Here is a 24,489-nt window from a genome sequence, read left to right on the forward strand (position 1 = left end):
GGGGCTTCGGCGCGCGCGCGCGCGCGCAGGGGCGGCCCCGCCCGGGGAGGAGCCGCGCTCGGCCGCGCCCCCTCCGTCTACCCTTCTCCGCCTGGGCCCGCCGCCCAGCTCGCGTCCCCCTGGCGCGGGGGTCAAGAGCCCAATACCGCTGGCGTGCGAGAAGGCGCCGAACCGCCGGAGCTGGCAGGGAGCAGGGGGTGTTCACGGCTCTGCCCAAAGGCCTGGTCGGTCCGCCAGCCTCAGTTTCCCCATCTGCGCCGGGAGGAGCAGGAATGAGCTAAAGGTCCCCATGCTGAGATTCCAGGAGTGGGCCACAAAGGTAACAGCAGAGACCCTTGGCTCTTCTGTGTTTTCAAAAGCTCAGCTCATGGACACGTTTCGGGTCTTGTTTTGGGTGGCCATTCCTCAGGTGTATACACGAGAACAGTTTTATCCAGCTGTAATATCAGGTGGACGCACCTTGCGTACGTGAGACCCCCATAAAAATGTCTAGGGACAGGTTTTCCTCTGTGTTGGCTGAACCTGCCAATTGCAAGGTCAAGTTTGCTTGTGTGGGCTGGACCCATCCCAAGCCCCTGGGGTCGCTGGGTTTACTTCAGGGTGCTCAGGCGTTCTCCCGCGGAAATGCATGCATCTTACTAATGTTAGAGTGAGTGCGGTCTCCCCTGAGCCCATTCAGCCATCCTGTGGTTCCAGAATGTCCCACCTGTCCTACAGGTGAGGAAACTGAGACTCTGAGAGGTGGAGCGACTTGCCCTGGGTCACAGAGCTAACATGTGGGAGAGCTGAGATGCCAGAGCCTGGTGGCCTGGGAAACAGTTTGCAGGACAGGCCAACACCTTCCCGGACCATCCACGCTGCCCCTTCCCTGGGAGCCCAGGACCCCTTACACACCCCAGGCAAGACTCCAGAGCAAGGCGCCCGTGGGGAAAACCTTGCCTTTCTAGTTTCCAAAGTGGGAGAAGGCCAAGGAGTGGATGACGAGAATCTGCAGGTTGACACGTTAGACCTGTGGTCCCGATAGCACCCCTCCGGAAGCCGGGGTTTACAGACTCCTGTGTTAGTCATCTCCAAGGCTGTGTTCCTTTCCTGTCGTCTGGGTCTTCTCCTCTAGGACAGCCTGGGCACGCGCCATCAGGATGATCCCACCTCACTCCTCCTCCTCGGGCCAAACCAAAGATCCTCTCCACCCGGTCTTGGCCTTGCAGAGCCTGGTTGGAGTCCACAGAGGCTGCCCCTGACCAGCCAGGCTGTCAAGGCTGCTGACCGAATGTCCAGGACCCTGAGGACCCTCCTCGGGTAGCCTGCTGATCCAAAGAGTACCCGCGCCAGGAATATAGCAGGAACCTGGGCTCTCCCTGGGGACCTGGCTTTGATGGAAGGACGCGGGTCCCCACCTTTCCCTTCCTCGTGCTCACTTGTGCTGCCCAGGTGGCTCGGTGGGGTAACCTTCCGTGAGGCTGGAAGTCTCTAGGAGCAGAGTCTGTAAGAGGAACGTGACAGAGGCTGGCATTTGGGCATCTCAGCCCCTGGCTAACTACCTGTCAGGCCTGGTGCCGTGGCCCCTCCCTGGGGCCTCTTGAGAGGCAGGGCTGCCTTGGGAAGAAACCCACGGCGGCCCCAGTGACCATCCCCTAATCAGCCCAGGCTCTTGGAGTTTCAACACCACTGAGGTCGGGCCCCTGGGGGCTGTCGAGTGCCCGGAATGGAGTCACTTAATCTCCCCAACCCTGGTTTCCAGGGCCGAGCTTTCTGCTGTGGGAGGGAAAAGGGTGTGTGCAAAAGGCCGGGCCTGCGGCCCCAACTTTGTCGGGGCTCCCCTCTCCACCTCCGTCTCTTACTTGCATGGCCCATTTATCGGCTGTCCCCGCTCCAGTGTGGCAGCTCTGTGACAGCAGGGCTCTGTCCCCAGGGCCTATGGGGGGTCTGGCATGAAGGCGTGACTTGTTTTCTCCTGCTCCTGTGCCACCCTGCAGCCTGCATCTGGAAACCTCAGGACAGCCAGACCTCCTCCAAGCTAAGGCCGCTGCCCTGCTCACCCCCACGCAGAACCCTGCGGGAAGCCTTAAGGCCATGGACCTAAAGCTTGTCCTCAGCCTTAAACCCACATTCAGGCCAGGACGGGGCCCAGGGCCTCAACCGCCTCCTCCGCTTTCATGCGGTCTTTACCCGTCATGACCCTGGAGGCATCGAGCAGTTTGTATTACCGCATTACAGTTTCTACACAAGTCTCTCAAAAGTTTAGTTATTGTCGGGCGCCCGGATGGCGCGCTTCAGTTGAGCATCCGACTCTTGATTTCAGCCCAGGTCATGATCTCACGGTCCGTGGGTTCGAGCCCCGCATCAGGCTCTGCACTGACAGCCGGATCCTGCTCGGGATTCTCCCTCTCCCTCTCTTTCTACCTGTCCCCCGCTCATGAGGGCGCACTTGCTTGCTCTTATAAATAAATAAATAAATAAATAAATAAATAAATAAATAGCTATTGTGAGTCCTCCCCAGCTTCCCAGGAGACTCATCAGCCCCCAGAACAACTTAAGGAAAAAAAAAAAAAAAAGGAGGGGGGCACCTGGGTGGTTAAGTGTCTGACTTTTGATCTCAGCTCCTGTCATGATGTCTCGGCTCGTGAGTTTGAGTCCCGTGTCGGGGTCTGCACTGACAGCACGGAGCCGGCTTGGGATTCATTCCGTCTCCCTCTCTCCCTCGCCCCCCCCCAAAATAAATAAATAAACATTAAAAAAAAAAGTTTCTGAGCCCCACATGGGGCGCCTGGGTGGCTCAGTCGGTTAAGCGTCCGACTACAGCTCGTGGGTTCGAGCCCCGCGTCAGGCTCCGTGCGGACGGCTCAGAGCCTGGAACCTGCTTCGGATTCTGTGTCTCCCTCTCTCTGCCCCTCTCCTGCTTGCGCTCTGCCTCTCTCTGTCTCTCAACAAACAATAAATGTTTACTTTTTTTTTTTTTTTTTTTAAAAAAGGACTATGTTTTTTTTTTTTTAATTTTTTTTTTCACGTTTTATTTTATTTTTGGGACAGAGAGAGACAGAGCATGAACGGGGGAGGGACGGAGAGAGAGGGAGACACAGAATCGGAAACAGGCTCCAGGCTCTGAGCCATCAGCCCAGAGCCTGACGCGGGGCTCGAACTCACGGACCGCGAGATCGTGACCTGGCTGAAGTCGGACGCTTAACCGACTGCGCCACCCAGGCGCCCCAAGGACTATCTGTCTTTACAAAGGCTGGGTTACAGAGAGCTTTGGGGGTGAAGGGCAGAGGTTTCTGACTGCACAGTCATTTAATGAGCACCTACTGTGTGCCAGCACACGGTGTCAGCAGCTTTACATACATAATTTCACCGAATCCGCAGACAATTCTATGAGGTAGGGGTTACCGTGCCCACTTTGCAGATGAAAATGGAGGCACAGCGAGGTTAAATTGCTAACTAGCCTGAGCCAGGTGAGGGTTCACATTTCACCCGCAAGGCGCCTTCTAGGACCCTGCTGCGTTTTGGTAGGGGAGGCAAGGGGCACGTTTGAGGAACCGGAGGCTCCTGTTCTTAACTGGTGGTTCTCTTAGAAAAGCGTGAGGAGCCTCAGTCAGGGGATGAGGGTGCCTGACGGTGCTCGGTGCTATGGGGAAAGATCAAGCCGGGAAGGAAGCCAGGGAAGCTGGGCTCGGGTGGTCGTGGCAGCGAAGCGTGGGAGGGAGCCAGGATTGTGAGTGCTTTTACTTTATTCTCCTTGACAATCATTGCTTTCTTCCATGGCAAACAGGTATTGCTATGAACCAAAACCTACGTTTTGTTTGCAGAAACAATCATGGTAATAGAACGGAGACGGGCTGGCCCGGGAAGTGCTGCGGTTTCTGGTCTCCTGGAATCCTCGCTCAAAGTGGAGGTGCCCCTGGCATTACAGGGCCGTGGTGACAACCCCTCTTGGCTTTGCCACTTGCAGGAAAGCTATCTGTGTTGACATCCTGTGACATCATGGCCCTGTCTGTATTCCCTCCTCCTATCCCCTGCCTCTGAGGAGGAATCCCGAGATGACGAGATAAGTATGTTCAGAATGATTGAAAATGTAAAATAAGTAATAAAAAAAAAGGCTAACAAAAATTTTGAAAAAAAAAATCTTAGAAGTTCTAGAAATCAAAAATACAGGCTAAAAAATAAAAAAATAAAAACAAAAATACAGGCTACATGGAAATTTAAACCTCAGAGGAAGGGATACAGAGTGGCTTAGATGCTGTTGAAGAGAGAATTAGAGGAACAAAGAGGTGGAAAATATGAAAATTGGAAAATTCATTTAAAAAACAGGAAAGGGGCGTTATGTCATCCTTCTAATAGGAACTCCAGATAGACAGAATTAAGAATTAAAGGGGAGAAGAAATATTTGTGCAGATAATAGATGAAACTTGAACAAAATAGATGGAGGAAATGAATCCTTCAAGCACAAGCAGGATAAACGAGTCAGTGTGCCCCTAAACGTATCACAGAGGAACAAAAGCCATCAGAGAAAACGAGATCTGACTGGCAATCGGCTGAGATAAAGTCATCAAAAATGGCAGAGCAGAGGACTCCAAGGGCCCGCAACTCTGCAGAAACAGCAAATAAACTGGCAAAAACTGTCAGAATATACTTTATCTGAACTCTGGAAACTAGTCAAAGGTTTACATAAACTGGAAAAACAATCAAGGAAGAGGCAGTTTAATGTCAGCATTGCATGAAATTTCCATTGAATAACTAGCTGACCACTGAGCTAACCAAACAGACACTTCGCTGGCCACACACACAACACAGAATACTGGATTTACAAAGTGAGTTCAGAAAAATCAAGCCAACAGCAGCCATCAGCAGCAAACCCTAGGGAGGGAGGAGAATCTGACTTCCAGAGCTGCCACGTTATAATATTCAAAATGTCCAATTTCCGACAACAACAACAACGACAAAATGTGAGGCATGCAAACAAGCAAGAAAGTGTAGCCAGTATACTGGGAAAGAGATTAATAGAAACGGTCCCTCGGGAAGCCCAAACGTTAGATTTCCTGGATAAAGACTTTAAATCAACCCTGTTAATATGCTCAAAGGCTATGGGAAACCAGGCACAAAGAATTAACGGGACCATAAGCACAATATCTCACCAAATAGCAGCAACAAAACAGATAGAAATAATGAAAGGGAACCAAATAGAAATGCTGGGTTTGAAAAGAGCAATAGCTGAAACAGAAAATTCACTAGAAGTGCTCCATAACAAATTTGAGCAAGCAGAAGAAACAATCAAAGAACTTAATGATACGTTGATTGAGATGATCAAAACTGAGAAAAGAGAGAAAAATGAACAGAGTCTCAGAGACTGGCAGAATGCTATCAAGCATACTAACGTACGTACAATGGGAAAGTTACAGACTCATTGGGGAAGAAAGAATATTTTATGAAATAACAGCCAAAAATTTCCCAGATTTGATGAAAGACAAAAGTCTGCATAGCCAAGAAGCTCAAAAAAGTTATCCAAGGTGGGATAAACTCAAAGAGATCTGTACATTATAATCAAAATGTTGAAAGACAAAGAGAATCCTGGAGGCAGAGAGAAGTCACTCATCATGTACAAGGGGGCTTCAGTATGATCAAGAGCTTATCTGTCATCAGAAACCATGGAGGTGGGGCGCCTGCGTAGCTCAACTGGTAAAGCATCCGATTCTTGGTTTCAACTCAGGTCATGATCTTATGGTTCGGGAGTTCAAACCCCATGTTGTGCTCTGTGCTGATACGGTGCAGCCTGCTTGGGATAGTCTCTCTTCTCTCTCTGCCTCTCCCTTGCTCATGCTCTGTCTCTCAAAATGAATGAATAAACTTAGAGAAAAAAAAAAAAAAACACAACCTCATGGAGTCCAGAAAGCAGCATGATGACATATGCAAAGTGCTAAAAGAGAAAAAAATCCTGTCAACCAAGATTCCATATCCAGCAAAACTATCTTGTAAAAAAGAAAGAGAAATCAAGACATTCTCAGATAAACAAAAACTGAGAGCTTGTTGCTAGAAACCTGCCCTTTGAGGAATGAATGGACAGGAGAGAGTAGCTTGAATCCACATGAAGAAATAAAGAACGGTAAAGGGAACTACTTCGGTAAATATGAAAGTCAGATTAATATATTTTTGGTTAGTAACACCTCTTTTTCTACCTGTGTCATTTAAAAGACAACTACACACGCAATAATTATAAATCTATGTCAGTGGATCATGTGTAGAGATATATTTGTAACAATGACAACATGAGGGAGGAATAGCCTGATACAGAAGCGTCATTTTTGTATACTAGTGAAACCAATACAAAATAGTTTATTATAAATTAATACGTTAATTATAATCTCCAGGGCAACCAATAAGAAGAAAATAACTAAAAAATATTAAATTTTTTTTTCAACGTTTATTTATTTTTGGGACAGAGAGAGACAGAGCATGAACGGGGGAAGGGCAGAGAGAGAGGGAGACACAGAATCGGAAACAGGCTCCAGGCTCTGAGCCATCAGCCCAGAGCCTGACGCGGGGCTCGAACTCACCGACCGCGAGATCGTGACCTGGCTGAAGTCGGACGCTTAACCGACTGCGCCACCCAGGCGCCCCAAAAATATTTAGTAAAAGAGAAGAAAATGGTGCAGTAGCAAATATCTAATACAAAAGAAGATACTGGTGGAAGAATTGGGGCACAAAAAAGAAAGATAAAAGACATATCAAAACTGAATGGCAAAACAGCAGAAGTGCTTCTGTGTAGGTAGTTACATTAAATGTAAATGGATTAAATTATCCAATTCAAAGGCAGCAATTGACAGGATGGATGAAAGGGGGAAAAAACATAATCCAGCCATATGCTGTCTGCAAGAGACTAGAACCAAAGAAACAAATAAGTTAAAAGTAAAAGAATAGGAAAACATACTCCATTTAAACAGTGACCAGGGACGCCTGGGTGGCTCAGTCAGTTAAGCACCCGACTTCAGCTCAGGTCATGATCTCACGGTTCAAGTGTTCCTGCGTCGGCTCTGTGCTGACAGCTCAGATTCTGTTTCTCCCTCTCTCTCTGCCCCTCCCCCACTCATGCTCACTGACTCACTCTCTCTTTCTCTCTCTCAAAAATAAAATAAGAACATTTAAAAAATAATAAACAGTGACCAAAAGAGAGCTGGAGCGGCTATATTAATATCAGACAAACTAGACTTTGAGCCCAAAATTGTTACAAGAAACAAAGAAACACGTTATATAATGATAAAGGGTTTAACATAACAAGAACATATAATGATAATAAACATGTATGCCCATACAAACAGAGCCCCCAACAAGGGGCAATATGAAACAAAAGCTAACAGAATCAAAGGGAGAAATAACGGCTCAATAAGAATAGTGGGAGACTTCAACACCTCCATTCCAATAATAAATGGAACAAGTAGACAAGATCAGCAGGGCAACAGAGGACGTGAATGATACTATAGCCAACCAGACCTAACACTTATGTAGATTGCTCTGCCCAACAGCAGCAGAACACACATGCTTCTCAAGGGCCCAGGGAACGTCCTCTGGGACAGACCACATGTTAAGCCACAAAGCAAGTCTCAAAAACTTATTAAAAAGATTAAAATGAGGGGCACCTGAGTGGCTCAGTTGGTTGAGCATCGGACTTCAGCTCAGGACATGATCTCACAGTATGTGGGTTCGAACCCCACAGCAGGCTCTGTGCTGACAGCGTGGAGGACATGATCTCACAGTATGTGGGTTCGAGCCCCACAGCAGGCTCTGTGCTGACAGCGTAGAGCCTGCTTGGGATTCTGTCTCTCCCTCTCTCTCTCTGTCCCTCCTCTGCTCTCTCTTTCTCTCTTTCAAAGTTGAGTAAACATTTACAAATTTATAAATAATAATTTTTTTTAAATATTAAAATGATACAAAATATCTCCTCTGACCACAACCAAAGGAAGCGAGAAATCACTACCAGAAAGAAAATTTGAGAATTCATGAACATGTGGAAATCAGACAACACACTCTGAAACAACCAATGGGTCAAAGAAGATCACAAGGGAGATTAGAAAATACTAAGCAAACAAAAAAATCCGAACATTCCAAAACTTACGGGGTTTGGCAGAGAGAAATTCATAGCTATATGTGCCTATATTAAAAAAGAGAAAACATCTCAGATCAATCACCTGAACTCCCACCAAAAGGAACTAGAAAAGGAGCAAACTAAACTCAAAGCTAGCAGAAGGAAGGAAGCAATACAAATTACAGAGGATATGAATAAAATAAATAATAGAAAAGCAAGAGAGAGGACCAACTAAATTAAAAGAGTAAAAGATTTTTTGTTTTTTTAATCAACAGGGACACCTGGGTAGCTCAGTCAGTTAAGTGTCCAACTCTTGATCTCAGCTCAGGTCTTGATCTAAGGGTCGTGAGTTCAAGCCCTGGATTAGGCTTCACACTGGGTATAGAGCCTACTTTGAAAAAAATCAACAAAACAGAGGGTGCCTGGGTGGCTCAGTCAGTTAAGCATCCGACTTCAGCTCAGGTCATGATCCCACAGTTCATGAGTTTGAGCCCCACATCAGGCTTTGTGCTGATAGCTCAGAGCCTCGATGGAACCTGCTTCAGTTTCTGTGTCTCCCTCTGTCTCTGCCCCTCCCCTGCTCGCTCTCTCTCTCTCTCTCTCTCTCTCTCAAAATAAATAATTTTTTTTTAAAGTCAACAAAATAGACCATCCTTTAGGTAGATTGGCCTGGAAAACAAGAGAGAAGCTCATATGAGTAGAAGCAGGAATCAGAATGGGGGGTTAACTTTCTTATGTGAAGATACTTGGGCTTACTTTTCTTCCTTTTTAGGGTTTGCCAACAAATTCAATAACCTAGATGAGATGGGTGAACCCCTAGGAATGTGCACACTGGCCAAACTGTCTTGAGAAGAAACACAAAATCTTGGAGCGCCTGAGGGGCTCAGTCGGTTAGGCATCCGACTTCGGCTCAGGTCATGGTCTCACAGTTCATGAGTTTGAGACCCCCGTTGGGCTCTGTGCTGACAACTCAGAGCCTGGAGCCTGCTTCGGGTTCTGTGTCTCCCTCTCTCTACCCCTCCCCCACTCACACTCTGTCTCTCTCTCTCTCTCAAAAAATAAATAATAAAACATTTTTAAAAATTAAAAAAAAGAGAGAAGAAACACAAAATCTCAAAAAACCTAAACTAAGTAAAAGAGGTTGAATAGGTAATCAAAAACCTCCGACAGAGGAAAGCCCAGGACCAAATGGCCTCAGTGGTGAATTCCATCAAACGTTTAAAGAATTAACAGCAGTATTTCTCAATCTCTTCCCAAAAATAGAGGAGGGGGCATCACTCCCCTATCATTTATGAGGCCATTATTACCCTCGTACCACAGCCAGACAAAGACACCACAAGAAAACTACAGACCAATATCCCTTGTGGGTAGAGGCACAAAAATCCTCAACAAAATACCAGCAAGCAGCATATTAAAAGGATCACACAACAACTGAGACTTATTCCGGGAATGAAAGAGTAGTTGGACACATCAATATCAATGAATGCAGTACACCACGTTAAAAGAACTGGGGACAAAAAGATGATCTTGTTATGGGGTGAATTCCAATTCTTATGTGAGTCATAACCCTCGTTAACTTCAGAATGTGACTGTAGTTGAAGATAGGGTCTTTCAAGAGGTATTTGGGTTAAAATGAGGTCATTGGGGGGACCCTAATCAAAAATGACAGATGCCATCCTAAGAAGAAAAAACGTGGGCACCAGAGTGCACAGAAAGAATCATCTTTTTTGCAAATGGTGCCGGGACAACTGGATATATCCCCATGCAAAAGAATACAAACGAACCCCTTCCTCACACCGTATACAAAAATGAACTCCAAACGGATCAAAGGCGTAAAGGTAAAAACTAAAACCACAAAACTCTTAGCAGAGAACATAGGAATAAATCTACAAGACCTTGGATTTGGCCATGAATTATTAGATACTAAGCCAAAATATGAGCAACAAAAGAAAAAACAGATAAATTTGACTTCATCAAAATAAAAAACTTTCAGGGCGCCTGGGTGGCTCAGTCGGTTGGGCGTCCAACTTCGGCTCGGGTCATGATCTCACGGTCTGTGATTTTGAGCCCCGGGTAGGGCTCTGTGCTGACAGCTCGGAGCCTGGAGCCTGCTTCTGTTTCTGTGTCTCCCTCTCTCTCTCTCTCCCTTTCCCATTCACGCTTTGTCTCTCTCTGCCTTTCAAAAATGAATAAATGTTAAAAAAAAATTAAAAACCTTCATGCATCCAAGAGCACTAAAGAAAGTGAAGAGACAACCCAAAAGAATGAGAGAAAATATCTGCAAATTATGTATTTGATTAGGGTCTAGTATCCAAAATATGTGAAGAACTCTTATAACAGCCAAAAGACAAGCAACGCAACTTAAAAAACAGGCAAAAGACTTGAACAGATCTTAATTCTTAAGACCTTAAGAAGACTTCATCAATCTTTGTATCTCCAAAGATCTAGAAATGATCTACAAGCACATGACAAGATGCTTAGCACCATTAGTCATCAAGAATGTAAGTCAAAGCCACAGTGAGAATACCCAGGAGGATAACTATTAAAAAACAAACTCAAACACAAACAAAACAAACAAACAAACAAACAAACAAAACCCCCAAAATAACCAGTGCTGGAAAGGATGTGGCGAAACTGGAGCCCTTGTACAGTGGGAGTGGGAAATGGAGCAGACCCTTTGGAAAACAGTTGGGTGGTTTTCCTGGAAAAGGTAAGCACAGAATTGCCATACGACTCTGCAATTCCACTCTCAGGTGGGAACCCAAGAGAACTGCAAACAGGTGTTCGAAGAATTTTACACAGTTTATAGAAGCATCGTTCCTAAGAGCCCCAAAGTGGGAAGAACCCCAATGTCCGTCAAGTGATGAATGATTAATAAAACGTAGGATGTCCGCACGTGGGATAGGATTCAGCCATAAGAAGGAACCAAGTGCTGACGTCTGTCACAACGTGGATGGATTCTGAAAAGGATATGCCGGGCGAAAAGAGACCACGCCCAAGATCACATGTTGTAGGATTTCAGTGATGTCGAACGCCCATAGTGGGCAAACCCGTAGAGACAGAAAGCAGATGGGTATCTGCCAGGGGCTGGCGGGAGGGGGCGTGGGGAGTGACCGCTCAGTGGGTACGGGGTTTCTTTTTGGGGTGAAGAGTAGTCTTGGATGTGGGCAGCAGCCCCATGTTGCCCTTCCACCTGCAAGAGAGGAGGAGCCCCCACCCGCCCAGCCCCGGCCACCTCCCTCTGCCTTGTTGACTGTTATCACTTTGGGTGTGTATCTCGCAGAGCTGATCTGAACCCCTGCTGATGTCCCAAGAGAGATGGGAGGGGAGGTGGGGGGCGGGGGAGGCAGGACTCTGAGGTCTCTGTGCTCAGCAGGATGAAGGCCACTGCTGTCTTCAGGGCAGTCTGCCTTTAAAATTGGAGAGGTATAGAGGGGAGCCTGGGTGGCTCAGGCGGTGAAGCGTCCGACTTCAGCTCAGGTCACCATCTCGCGGTTTGTGAGTTCGAGCCCCGCGTCGGGCACTGTCCTGACAGCTCCGAGCCTGGAGCCTGCTTCCGATTCTGTGTCTCCCTCTCTCTCTGCCCCTCCCCTGCTCAGGCTCCGTCTCTCTGTCTCTCAAAGATAAATAAATACTAGAAAAATATATAAATAATAAATGAAATTGGAGAGGTTCCCACAAAGATAATAGCAGTAGAAGAATTTCAAGCCATTAAAAGGGCACCAGAAAATAAGTTGTCCTCTATCCCACGCACCTGCGCACTCCACGCTGTGTGCGCGGGGGGGGGGGGTCAAGTGAGGGTTCGCAACAGTGGCCCCTGGGCACCGGCTGTTGAGGCCCAGCACAGGTGATCGCGGAGGGTGTGTGTTTCAGCGTCACGCGGGTCTGGGTTTGAGTCCTAACTGCCCCCCTTGTCGTGTGACCTCCAGCTGGTTGCTAAACCCCTCTGAGCTTCAGTTTCCTCAGCCGTGAAATGGAGATGATGAGGAACGTGCACTGCGGGGTCCTGGGGGATGAAGGAGGCGGTGCCTGTGCATCCAGAGGAGCGGAAGGGCCCCGGTCACGGCCCTGAGACATGAGCCGAGGACTGAACAGGGCAACTGGCAATGGACCCGACAGCGAGGAAGTCCTGAGAGGTGGCAGATGGAGGGGCGGAGCCGTGGGGCTCCCTGCCTCGGGCACAGGCACCCCCGTGCCCCAAATGCCCCATCAGGAACTGGTGTCATGCCCTTGACTCCCAGCAGCACCCTACTCCCCACATTCAGTCGGCCACCGTCTCCTGCGGGTCCTGCTTCCTGAATATCACCCCACTGTGTCCACTCCCGGTCTCTTCCTGTAAAACCACAGCAGCCTCCAGCTTCCACAGAGCAGCGACGGGACACAGCCCCGTCAAGGTTGCGCCACGTCTCCAGCGTGGCCTGCAGCTCCCACACGCTCCGGCCCTCAGACTCACCAAACGCCTTCCTGCCACAGGGCCTTTGCATAAGCTGTTTGTTCTTCCTGCTGGGAACACTCGTCTCCTCTGCCTGGCTTCCCCTGGCTCCTGCTGCTCACTTTTCCTATGTCCCTTCAGGCTCTCAGGGGTCTCCTCCTCAGGGAGCCTGCCTGATCATACCCCCTCTTTTTATCCCTCACACACCTCGCAGGACTCGCCCCCACCGTGGGGCAACAACTCTTAAGCTGTGTGTCGCTCCCAAGGGCTGTGGCCCTGCGGCTGTATTAATCTCCCCGTCCGTGACTGGTGCTTAGCACAGATGAGCGGGACAAACGACGTGTGGACGGATCCGTTGGGTATGGCTCTCGGCCCGTGGGTTGTGAGTGCGGGGTGAGGCGGGGCGGGGCTCCACGCAGGGCCCTTGCCAAGCGGTGACTGGGAGACACCAGGAGCAAATGAAGTCACTAAGGTGGTACTTGGCCTGTGGCTGCTTTAATTGTGACAGCTGCTCATTTTATTTATATTTATTTCTTCTTCAGATTTTAGTTTTTTAAGTGATCCCTACACCCAACGAGGGGCTCGAACTCACAACCCCAAGATCAGGAGTCTCCCACTTCGGCGACTGGGCCAGCCAGGCGCTGCTGAGAGCTGCTCATTTAAAAAAAATTTTTTTTTAAATGTTTATTCATTTTTGAAAGGCGGAGAGAGAGCACAAGCAGGGGTGGGGTGGAGAGAAAGGGGGACACAGAATCCGAAGTAGGCTCCGGGCTCCGAGCTGTCAGCACAGAGCCCGACGCGGGGCTCGAACTCACGAACCGTGAGATCATGACCTGAACCCAAGTCGGGCGTTCAACCGACTGAGCCCCCCAGGCGCCCCGAGCTGCTCGTTTTAGAAAGATTTGTAGAGTTCTTTGAGTCAGTGTTTTAAGTCTGGCCCAAACAGTAGGTCATCCCTTTCCTGGAACAGGAAAAGTCCATCTGGAAGTTCTAGTCTGTCTACAACTGCCCGGTGAGCCTCTGCATTTTGGGGGGGGGGGCGGGGGGGAGGGGCCTGTGACCCCAAGTTGACCTTCTCTAAAACACAGAGGGAGAAAATGGTGTGTGATGCTCTTGAGACGTCGTCTTCCCAAAAGCCTTGGGGCGAAGCAGAAAGCAGATGTGGGGGAGGGAAGGCGAAACTGGGGCCGGGGGGGGGGGGGCCCTGCACACCTGCCACTCCCTTCAGGGCCTCCGTCCCGGCTCCCACCTGTCTGTTCCCTCTGAACCACCTCACATGCGGGACCACAGCGCCCCACCCAGATGGCACGTCCCTCCTCCAGCCCTGCCCCGTCCCTGGCCCCGCAGGCACCCACCCTGCGTCGGGTGCTGCCGCTGTCCCGCCTTACAGACAAGGAAACCGAGGCTGAGAGGACACAGGCGTCCGGAGGGTCAGAGCCAGGACCGGCCAACACCCATGGGCCGAACCGCTAGACTCCCCTGCCTCGTGCCCATATTTCCAAAGTTCTGCACGCAACGCCAGGGGGCCCACAGAGGCCCTGGGGGTGCCGGAACCCCAGGTCAAGAAACGAGTCAGAGGGTGGAGTGGGGAGGGGACCCCCAGAGCTTTGCAGGGCCGGGACAGCACCGCAGAGGGAGCTGCGGCCCTGCTGGCCACCCGGGTGCCAGGCTTCCCCGGCCCCCGCCTGTGCCCAGGGCCATCCAGGGCAACAAAAAGAGTGGCAGAAGGCCGGCGGCTGCCTCTCGCGTGGAGCGCCTCCGTCAGGTCCACGCTGATGAGCCAAAGCCCCCCCACCCCATCTCTCTCTGCGGGGGGGGGGGGGACAAGGGGTGTGCCCGTTCTTTGTTTCAATAAACTTTTTTTTAAGATTGCTCTTAGATTTACAGAAAAGCTGCAGGTGACACAGGGGCTCCCGCAGACCCTTCTCCCAGATTCCCCATCATCACCCCCTCGCATCACCAAGGTCAAGGTGCCTGCACAACAAGAAGGCGCCCTCGGCACAGACCGTATGTGGCTTTCGCCAGCGCGTCTGTCCGTCCGTCCGTCCGTCCGTCCGTGCGTCCGCTTCCTCCTCCTGCTCAGAACCCGACCCAGACGCCACACGCGACCTGCGGTCGTCTCCTCCCATCTGTGACAGCGTGTCAGTCTGTCCCTGCTCCTCGGGAGGAGGGAGGACCAGGGCAGTTGGGAGGGGCAGTGGCCAGGTTATCTCGTAGAATGCCCCCCAGGCTGGGCTGGTCATGTGTCTTCTCACCAGGACTCTGGGATTATGGGTGTTGGAAAGAAGGCCACAGAGGTGAAGAGCCCTTCCCACCCCATACCATCCCCTCCCTGGGGCCCCACTGTCCTGGGGGGGGGGGTGTGTCAGCGGGGAGGTACCTTTGTTACCCGGTGTCTCCTGGATGCCACCTTGGCAGACGGGACCCCCCCCCCCTTTTGAGGAACAGCTGCTTCTTTCTATCCGTGTCAACCCCTGTGTATCTATTTCATGCTTTGGGTCATAAGCCAACATGAGAGGTTTCCCCCCTCAAATCGCCCCAGCTGGGGTGGCTCTTTCAGGTGGGCCCCCACGACCCCGTGACACGACCCACCCTTTTGCTATTTCTAGAAGCTTCCTTCACTTTCTGGCGCTGCAACATGCTCAAAAGTTGTCACACCCACTCTCCGGCTGATCAACTTAACCCCTTGGTAAGTCATTATTGAGCGCCTCCTGTATACGCAGTGCTGCGTAAAATCAGTGTTCGTAAGACAACTCTCCATCCTTCTGTCCGGCAAAGAGCGGTTGGTCAAGCTGCTGCTGCTCCGTCTCCTGCGGGGGCGGGGGCCGGGGGGTTCTGGAGAACACGATGGGAGGAGGGCCCTGGAGAGGGGCAAAGAGACCTAAAACCCTAATTATGGCAGCACCTGTGTAGTTGGAACCGTGCTGAGGTCTACGCAGAAGGAAGTCAGGAGAGTTTAGAGCCCCTTGAGACTGATGGGGACAGGGACTCTTGGCTCTACACAGACTCTTTGGAGGGAGCCGCCACGGCCATCCTCCGGGGGACCATGTGGCATGTGACAATGTGCGGGGATCCTTTCCGGAACCCTTTGTCATGCTGCAGGGGGTGGAGTTCTAGCACAGAGGAGAGGACCCAAATGTGGGTGTGTCCGAATGGCCCAGGATGGTGATGCTGGTGGAGGGGCGTCACCACGGCGACGCCTCCAGCAGGGCCTGGCAGACCCGCCTCGGTCTCTAGGGCCAGACCGGGGAGCCGGGGCCGGCCAGCAGGCTGGCGATCTGTGCTGCTGCGAGCGGCCCCGCCTTGCACCCCGATGTCAACACACATGGCGAACCCAGAGCACAGGGTGAGACGCTCACTCCCTGGAAACAACACGAAGCCTCCAGAGCCTCAGACATTACAGGAACTGTCACTCCCCACCTTCACCAAACTGTGGCGAATGGCGGAAAGGGAGAAGAAGGGGGAGGGATGTATGCACCTATTTATTAACAGTTGGGGAGACTGAGTCAGAGGAGGGTGGGCTTCAGTGGCCTGAGTCTCCCTCACAAATGCACAGACTGGGCATGCTGGGTGGGGTGGGGTTGGGCTTTCTGGCTCCTGACCTAAGCCACAGCCAGAACTGAGTGTCCCTCATACCCCGGGGTCATTTCCTCCGGCTTGCTCTCCTCCCGTGGCCTGGAAGCCCACCACCGATATTTGTTGCTACTCATAGAATCTTCTGGACTGAAGGGCTGAGTGTCGGGCAGGGCATCTGGTGGGCACCTGGGGTTCTGCTCCGTCTGCTTTCAACACGGTGGACCCGGAGTGGGGAGGGTGATTTTGGATGCTCCGGTGTCCCTGGGGCAAAGATCACGTATGTCCTATGGCTTATGGTGTACCCTCAGCACCCGGCACAGCGCTCCGCACAGAGCAAGCACTTGATTGATGCTTGTTGAATACGTGAACACAGCACAGTCTGGGTTTCTGTCTCGGGAGAAGATTTTGAAAAGTGCTCAACTGACATTCCCTGGGGCAGGAAAACCTCTGATCGTCAGCAGGGTGTTTTGGCTTGCTCATCTCCTTCTCCTTGGGAATTTCTCACGGCATCTTGGGTCCACGAACCAGGGGGCTCTGGGCCTGAATCTCAGCTCAATACTATATCTCTCTGCCCATGTTTTCCTCCTCTCTCAAATGGACATATCTCATTTGTGGATTAAGTAGGATCATGTGGCAGAAACGTTTACCTGGCAAAGTGGAAGCACTCAGTAATGGCTACTTGTATCATGGCCACCAATGATGCTGTGATGTCTCACCTGGACTGTTTATTGGTCTCCTAATTGCCTTTCCTATATTCTGTCTACCCACCCATCCACCCAGCCACCTTTCCATCCACCCACCCAGCCACCCACCCGCCCATCCATCCACCCATCCATCCATCCATCCATCCATCCATCCATCCATCCACCCATCCATCCACCCATCCACCCACCCATCTAGCCAGCCAGCCAGCCACCCTTCCAACCACCCACCCATCCATCCACCCATCCATCCACCCACCCACCTATCCATCCATCCATCCATCCATCCATCCATCCATCCACCCACCCATCCATCCATCCATCCACCCACCCATCTAGCCAGCCAGCCAGCCACCCTTCCAACCACCCACCCATCCATCCACCCATCCATCCACCCATCCATCCATCCATCCATCCATCCATCCATCCATCCACCCATCCATCCACCCATCCACCCACCCATCTAGCCAGCCAGCCAGCCACCCTTCCAACCACCCACCCATCCATCCACCCATCCATCCACCCACCCACCTATCCATCCATCCATCCATCCATCCATCCATCCATCCACCCACCCATCCATCCATCCATCCACCCACCCATCTAGCCAGCCAGCCAGCCACCCTTCCATCCATCCATCCATCCATCCATCCATCCATCCATCCATCTAACATTGATTAACTACAACATGCAGGCATTGGGATGTTGGGAAGTCCTGAGCCCATTTCTCCTTGTATCTGTCTAAAGCAGACTCAAGGTATACCACTTCCTAGTTCAAGGTGAACCAGCAGCACTTCTGGAGGGCTACTTGGTGGTATTTACCCAACTTAAATGACTTCTGTTTCTGGGAAGATGAAGCAGAAACCTACTTCTCTACATTCCTTCTGCTAAGGACAACTAAGAATCCTGAACTTTGTATGAATAACATAAGAAGACTCTGAAAAGCAGAGAGAAGGCTGCTGGGGCTCTCTGGCCCCAAGGAATGCCACGGTGCGAAGTTCCCCAGGTTTTCCTTGTGCCTCCTGTATCGTAGTTGCGAAGCCAGCAACCTCAAAATGTACAATGGGCACAGACACAAAAACCCAACGAAAGCCTGCTCTCTTGAGCCACAGGACCGGAAAAGGGGCAGCTTAGCAGGAGAGACATTTTCCAGACAATAACCACTCTTCTCCAGCCCAACACCACTGAAAACACTGTGGCACCACCCTGTCCCGGCCAGCAAAGACCAATAAGGGAGCCACCTTCTACCCTCACCAGGCTGTACTGGGGCACTGCACCTCCACACCTTTTGCTGGTTTATGTCAGAGAAGGACGTTAGGGAGCCAGGAGTTTCATTCTGCTGGCTGGTAACCCATCCCCCCAACCGCTGCAGTGCGTGTGGAGGCCGTGTGGGGAGCAGGACCAAGACCCTCCTCCCTCCTCCAGCCAGGGAGGCATCAGTGGAAGCCCACCCGGGAGCTGGAACGCTGACACCTGATACGAACAAAGAGCGCCCCCGTCAGGTGGGGGCCGGACCTCTCCCCCGACCTGGCAGCAACAGGGACGTGGCACCCCTCATCCCAGCCCCTTGCCAGAGCAGAGTCAGAGGAGGTCAGCTAAAATGGGTTCCGATAAGACCCAGAGCCTCACAACACGATATCCAAAATGTCCAGGTTTTGATTCACCTTCCCCCCAAACAAAAACAAACAACCAGACAAAAACAAACAAACAAACAAACAAACAAACAAACAAACAAAAAACCCAGCAGTCATACTTGGAGCCAGGAAGATCCCAGAGTGAAAAAAGACAACAGATGTCAACATGGAAATGACAGAGCGGTCTCTGAAGGATGTGACAAAGGTTTTATTTGATTTTATTATTTATTTTATTTTAGAGCATGAGAGAGAGCACGAGTGGGAGAGAGGGGCAGAGGGAGAAAGAGAATCTTACGCAAGCTCCATTCTCAGCATGGAGCCCGACGTGGGGCTTGATCCCACGCCCCTGGGCTCATGATCTGAGCCAAAATCAAGAGTCAAACGCTCAACTGGCTGAGACACCCAGGCGCCCCAATGTGACAAAGATTTTAAAGCTTTCATCATAAAAAGACTTTTGTGAACATACTCAAAACAAATGAGAAACTAGAAAGTCTCAGCAAAGAAAGAGAATATATAAAGAACCAAATGGAAATTTCAGAGCTGAAAAATACAATAACTGAAATTTAAAAACCCAGTGGATGAGGGGCACCTGGGTGGCTCAGTCGGTTAGGCGTCCCGACTTCAGCTCAGGTCATGATCTCTCGGTCCGTAAGTTCAAGCCCCGCGTCGGGCTCTGTGCTGACAGCTCGGGACCTGGAGCCTGTTTCAGATTCTGTGTCTCCCTCTCTCTCTGCCCCTCCCCCGTTCATGCTCTGTCTCTCTCTGTCTCAAAAATAAATAAACGTTAAAAAAATTGAAAAAAAATTAAAAATAAAAACTCAACAGGATGGGCTCAGACTCATCACGATGAAGAGGAGAGAAGAAAGAATGATGAATCGGAAGATAGAACATCTGGTGGCACCTGGGTGATTCAGTCGGTTAAGCGTCTGACTCTTGGTTTCGGCTCAGATCATGATCTTCCGGTTTCGTGGGTTCGAGCCCTATGTCGGGCTCCATGCTGGCAGTGAGGAGACTGCTGGGGATTCTCTTTTGCTCTCCCTCTTTCTCTGCCCCTCCCCTGCTCATGCTCGCACTCTCTCTCTTTCAAAATTATTTATTTTTTGGGTCTCAGGGACCCGTGAGACTCTCACAGAGGATCTAACATTTGTGACGCTGGCTGGATTCCCAGAAGGGCAGAGCGTAAAAAAGTACTCAAAGAAAAAAAATGGCTGAAAACTCTCCAAATCTGGCAAAAGGTACAGACCTGCCTATGGACTCAAGAAGCTGAGCGAACCTCGAATAGTTTAAACTTGAAGCAATGCACACACCAAGACGCATCGCAAACTGCCAACCACTAAACGCCAAGAGAGAAATCTTGAGAACGGTAAGAAAGGAACATCCTTTATCAAAAACTATTGAGAAGAAAAAAAAAAAGATAGCAGATTTCTCGTTGGGAACCATGGAGGCCACAAGGGAGTGGAATAACATTTTTAACGCGCTAGAAGACAAAGCTGTATGGGGTGCCTGGGTGGCTCAGTCAGTTGAGCATCCGACTTTGGCTCGGGTCATGATCTCGCGGTCCGTGAGTTCGAGCCCCACGTCGGGCTCTGTGCTGACCACTCGGAGCCCGGGGCCTGCTTTGGATTCTGTTCCTCCCCCACTCATTCTCTGTCTCTCAAAAATAAATAAACATCAGCAAAAACGATATTTAAAGAAAATAAGAGAAAAAGCTGTCAATTTGGCCAACATATCCATCAAGAAGGATAAAGACTTTCTCAGATGCAGGAAAGGAAACCATTCGTGGGCAGCAGAACTGCTTAAGAGAAGTTCTCGGGCAAGAGGGAAATTTGGAATGTCAGGAATGACAGAAGAACAACAGACACTGTAAATATTTAGGTAAATAGACTGTTCTTCCCTTTTAATTTAAAAAAAAATTTTTTTTCAACGTATATTTATTTTGGGGACAGAGAGAGACAGAGCATGAATGGGGGAGGGGCAGAGAGAGAGAGGGAGACACAGAATCGGAAACAGGCTCCAGGCTCCGAGCCATCAGCCCAGAGCCTGACGCGGGGCTCGAACTCACGGACTGCGAGATCGTGACCCGGCCGAAGTCGGACGCTCAACCGACTGCGCCACCCAGGCGCCCCTCTTCCCTTTTAATTTTTAAGAGATGTGTGCGATGGCTGAAAGAAGAAAACACTGCACTGTCTAGTGGGATATTCAGTGTCTTTGGTTCCGATTCACGTGACAACTATTAATAAAGAGACAGAGGCAAAGGGACCAATGTGCTGGCGAGGTCTAAAATATTGACATGCTGTGGACTGTGAAGTAAACTTATAAATATGCTTATTTTAGTCCCTAAACAATCTACTAAAAAACTCTACACCCAGGGGCGCCTGGGTGGCTCAGTGTCCAAGTCTTGATTTTAGTTGGGGTCATGATCCCAGGGTCGTGGGATCGAGCCCCACACTAGGCTCTGTGCTGAGCATGGAGCCTGCTTGAGCTTCTCTCTCTCTCTCTCTCTCTCTCTCTCTCTCTGCCACTCCCCCACTCGAGCATGCTCTCTCTCTCTCTTGCTCGCTCGCTCTCTCTCTCAGAAAACAAAACAAAACAAAAAACTACACACAAAAAACACATAGTCAGAATTCCCAATAGATAAATCACAATGGATCATTAAGAAGTATTCAAATAAGTTTTTAAGGCACGAAAAAATAAATAATAAAACAATAGACCCAAATGCAGACATGCCAATAATTATATTACACGTAAATGGCTTCCCTAGACTTGGTAAGAATATATTTTACACTTATAAATTAGTTAAGGGGGTAGTTACCATGTTACGTGTTCTGTACGCAACAAAATAAAACATAAACAGCCTCCACTCAGTAAAGGGAAAAGACACCTTGTCAAAATGGATTAAAATCCATGACCCAACAATAGGCTGTCTATAGCAAGCTTCAATTATGCCAGAGGTGGGTTAAAACTCAAAGGATAGAAACTGATATACAAATACTAGTCGAGAGGCTGGCATGGTCGGGTTAATATCAAAGCAGGTGCCAGAGCAGAGAAAACTGCCAGGGATCAAGAGGGACATGACATACAGATTAAAGTGTCGATTCACCAAGAGGCCGTAGCAACCATAGACGTCTACGCACTTAACAGCGGACTTTTAGAGTGCACGATCAAAAGTGTTTGAGCCAAGGGGGTCCTGGGGGGCTCAGCCAGTTGGGCGTCCGACTTCGGCTCAGGTCATGATCTCATGATTCGTGGGTTCAAGCCCCGTGTCGGGCTCTGTGCTGACAGCTCAGGGCCTGGAGCCTGCTTCGGATTCTGTGTCCTGCTCTCTCTCTGCCCCTCCCCCGCTCATGCTAGGTCTCTCAAAAATGAATAAACGTTAAAAAAAAATTTTTTTTTTAAAAAGTGGTTGAGCCTTAACCAACGCCTCACCCCTACTACAAACACGAACTCGACCTGGATGGCCGATCTGATTGCGAAAATGTGAGACAATGACTCTTTTGGAAGAAAATCTTTGTGACCATGTGGATTAGGCAGACGGTTAGATATGACGCCAGACGCACAATTAATAAGAGAAAAAAAGTCATAGAGGGAACTTCATCAAAGCAAAAGAAGCTTTGCTTTGTGAAAGACCCGGCCGGGCGAATAAAGACGAGACCCGGACTGGCAGAGAACATTTGCAAATTACACGTCCCACAAAGGATGGTGTCCACCCTCTGGAAGTAACTCTCGCTACTCAACAATGGGAAGCCAAGCCATGTAAAAAAATAAGCAAAATGTTTAAACAGACACTTCACCAAAGAAGGTACAGAGAAAGGCACATCATTAGCCACAGAGAAATGCAAGTCAAAGCCACAGTTCGATACCCAAAACAATTGGAAGCAGGGGCTCAAACAGATATTTACGCACCCAAGTGCACAGTGTGTAAACAGATATTTACTCACCCAAGTACACACAGGCTCTCTTGTTCACGAGAGCCAAAAGACGGAAATAACTCCGCTGCCCGTCAGTAGCTGCCTTACAGAATGTGGAAGACCCATGCAACGGAGCTCTGTTCATCCACTAACAGGAGCGGAGTCCTAGCGCCTGCTAGAGTGCGGACGAACCTTGAAGACATCGTGCTAACAAGCCAGACACGCGGGGACAAATGCCGTATGATTCCATTTATGTGAAATGCCCAGAATGGGCAGATCCATCGAGAAGGAGGAGAGAGGTTATCCGGGGCAGGGGCGTGGGGGGGGAGCGGGGGGTAGGAAGTTTGTGTTTAGTGAGTAGAGTTTAAGATGCTGTCTCAGGTCACGATCTCGCGGTCCGTGAGTTCGAGCCCCGCGTCGGGCTCTGGGCTGACGGCTCGGAGCCTGGAGCCTGCTTCCGATTCTGTGTCTCCCTCTCTGTCTGCCCCTTCCCCGTTCATGCTCTGTCTCTCTCTGTCCCCCCAAAAATAAATAAATGTTAAAAAAATTTTTAAAAAATTATTTAAGATGCTGAAAGAGTCCTGGAAATGGACAGCGGGGACGGCCGCATGCCCACGTGCTGATTGTGTATTTAATGCCACTAAATCGTGTATTTAAAAAGTGGCTTAAAGGGGTCAATTTTATGGCGTGCGTATTTGGCCACAATAAGACTGTGGGCAGCAAATCCACAATGAGAGGCCACTGCGTGTTGATTAGGAGGGGAGGGGACGGGAGAGCCTGACCGGGCCCGGTTCTGGTGAGGATCAGAGCCGCCGGGGCTCCCACACACCGCTGGCGGGACAGCAAAACGGGGCAGCCGCTCACTCTGCAAGACCGTGCTGCCAAAGTGTCCAGCAAAATCCAACTGTGTGCCCTGTGCTCTCCCAGCGTGCATAGCGGCCCTGTTCACCCTGTGCTCTCCCAGCATGCATAGCGGCCCTGTTCACCATCGCTTCAGACTGGAAACAGCTCAAAGGTCCTTGAGCGAGCACACCGGTAAAGGGGGGCCATACGGGCACCACTCGACAGTGACGAAGGACAAGCCGGACACACAACCACGTCGGTGACGCTCAGAGGCATCATGCTGTCCGGGGGAAGCCAGTCTCAAAGGTCACACCCTGTGTGATCCCATTTAGAGGCCATCCCGGAAGAGGCAGAACCCTGGGGACATGGACCGGCTTGGTGACGGCCAGGGATGGGGGAGTCAGGACTGCAAAGGGGCGACGGGAGGGAATCTCGGGGTTTGGAATTCGACAGTCCTGGTGACACAGGTGTATCCGTGTGCACAACTCTCAGAACTGTGTGGCCTCCCACATTCAATTGTATGACAGATTTACAAAGAAAAAAAAGAGATTGTGGACACCTGTACCTTCTGGGTGCTTCCTGGGTTCCAGGCCTGGCACTAAGTGCTCCGTGTTATTGCATAAGAATCCTGGGAACACCAGACAAGTCGGTCTGACCATTCCCGTTTTACAGATGAGGAAACTGAGGTGTCAGGACGTGCCTGGGCGTGTCTGACTGTGGAACTCTCGCTTCCAGCCACTGCGCAGGTCCGAGCCTCTAAGAATCAACTACTGTGTTCACACTGTGATTCCGCACGTTGAGAGCTGGGTGTGGGCAGCAGGACTCACTTGATGGAGGCTTCGTGGAGCCTGGGAAGATGCCCGAAGCCCCTCCAGGGGCCTCTCCGAGTGTGGACTCGGACACCCGACAGATCATCAGGGGGAGGCCCAAAGCGGAAATGCCAAGGGATGGACGGGCGCGCATCCCGGGACAGCCGGAGCCATCTGGACGCCGGGCCGGCAGAGCGGCTTCCTAGCCCCACGGGGCTGCCACAGGCCCTGCCGACGGGGCAGCCCAGAGCCAGGGCCGTCCCCACCCCCAGAGCATCGAGGAGGGGAGTGCTGGCCACAGGAAGCCTCCTGCAGGCTCGCCATTGGGCAGGGGACCTGGGAGCGCTAGAGAGAGTGACGCTCCGTGGGGTGGCCGGGGGGACCCTGGGCCTGGCTGAGATCTCAGCCAAGGGGAGAGAAAGCAGTCACATCAGGACTAGACATAGGACCCTCCAGATGGCCAGTTAGAGTCGAGGCCCAGATACACTGGGGGCCCGTGGGATTCTGCCCCGCCG

At 50.6% G+C, this 24,489-nt stretch overlaps 1 protein-coding gene and 1 long non-coding RNA gene across 4 annotated transcripts in view; one reads left to right on the plus strand and one right to left on the minus strand.

Annotated features, from left to right (window-relative positions):
* Window positions 1-24,489, minus strand: part of BRD3 (bromodomain containing 3) — a 62,236-nt gene that overhangs the window by 32,707 nt on the left and 5,040 nt on the right. For 2 of the 3 annotated variants that reach the window (XM_040461476.1, XM_040461474.1), the window contains exon 1: window positions 1,614-1,624. The exons of the other annotated variant lie outside the window; for it this stretch is intronic. The gene's annotated coding sequence lies outside the window, so the exon portion shown is untranslated. Of the gene's footprint in view, window positions 1-1,613; window positions 1,625-24,489 lie in introns of those variants that run through there. 3 annotated transcript variants of the gene reach the window in all.
* On the plus strand, window positions 36-4,095 carry LOC121021233 (uncharacterized). Its single transcript, XR_005786465.1, has 2 exons — window positions 36-319; window positions 3,804-4,095. It is a non-coding gene; the product is annotated as an uncharacterized LOC121021233 (long non-coding RNA).

The sequence above is a fragment of the Herpailurus yagouaroundi genome, unplaced genomic scaffold, assembly GCF_014898765.1.
Source record: "Herpailurus yagouaroundi ecotype Mexico unplaced genomic scaffold, PumYag 267, whole genome shotgun sequence".
Classification (NCBI taxonomy): domain Eukaryota; kingdom Metazoa; phylum Chordata; class Mammalia; order Carnivora; family Felidae; genus Herpailurus; species Herpailurus yagouaroundi.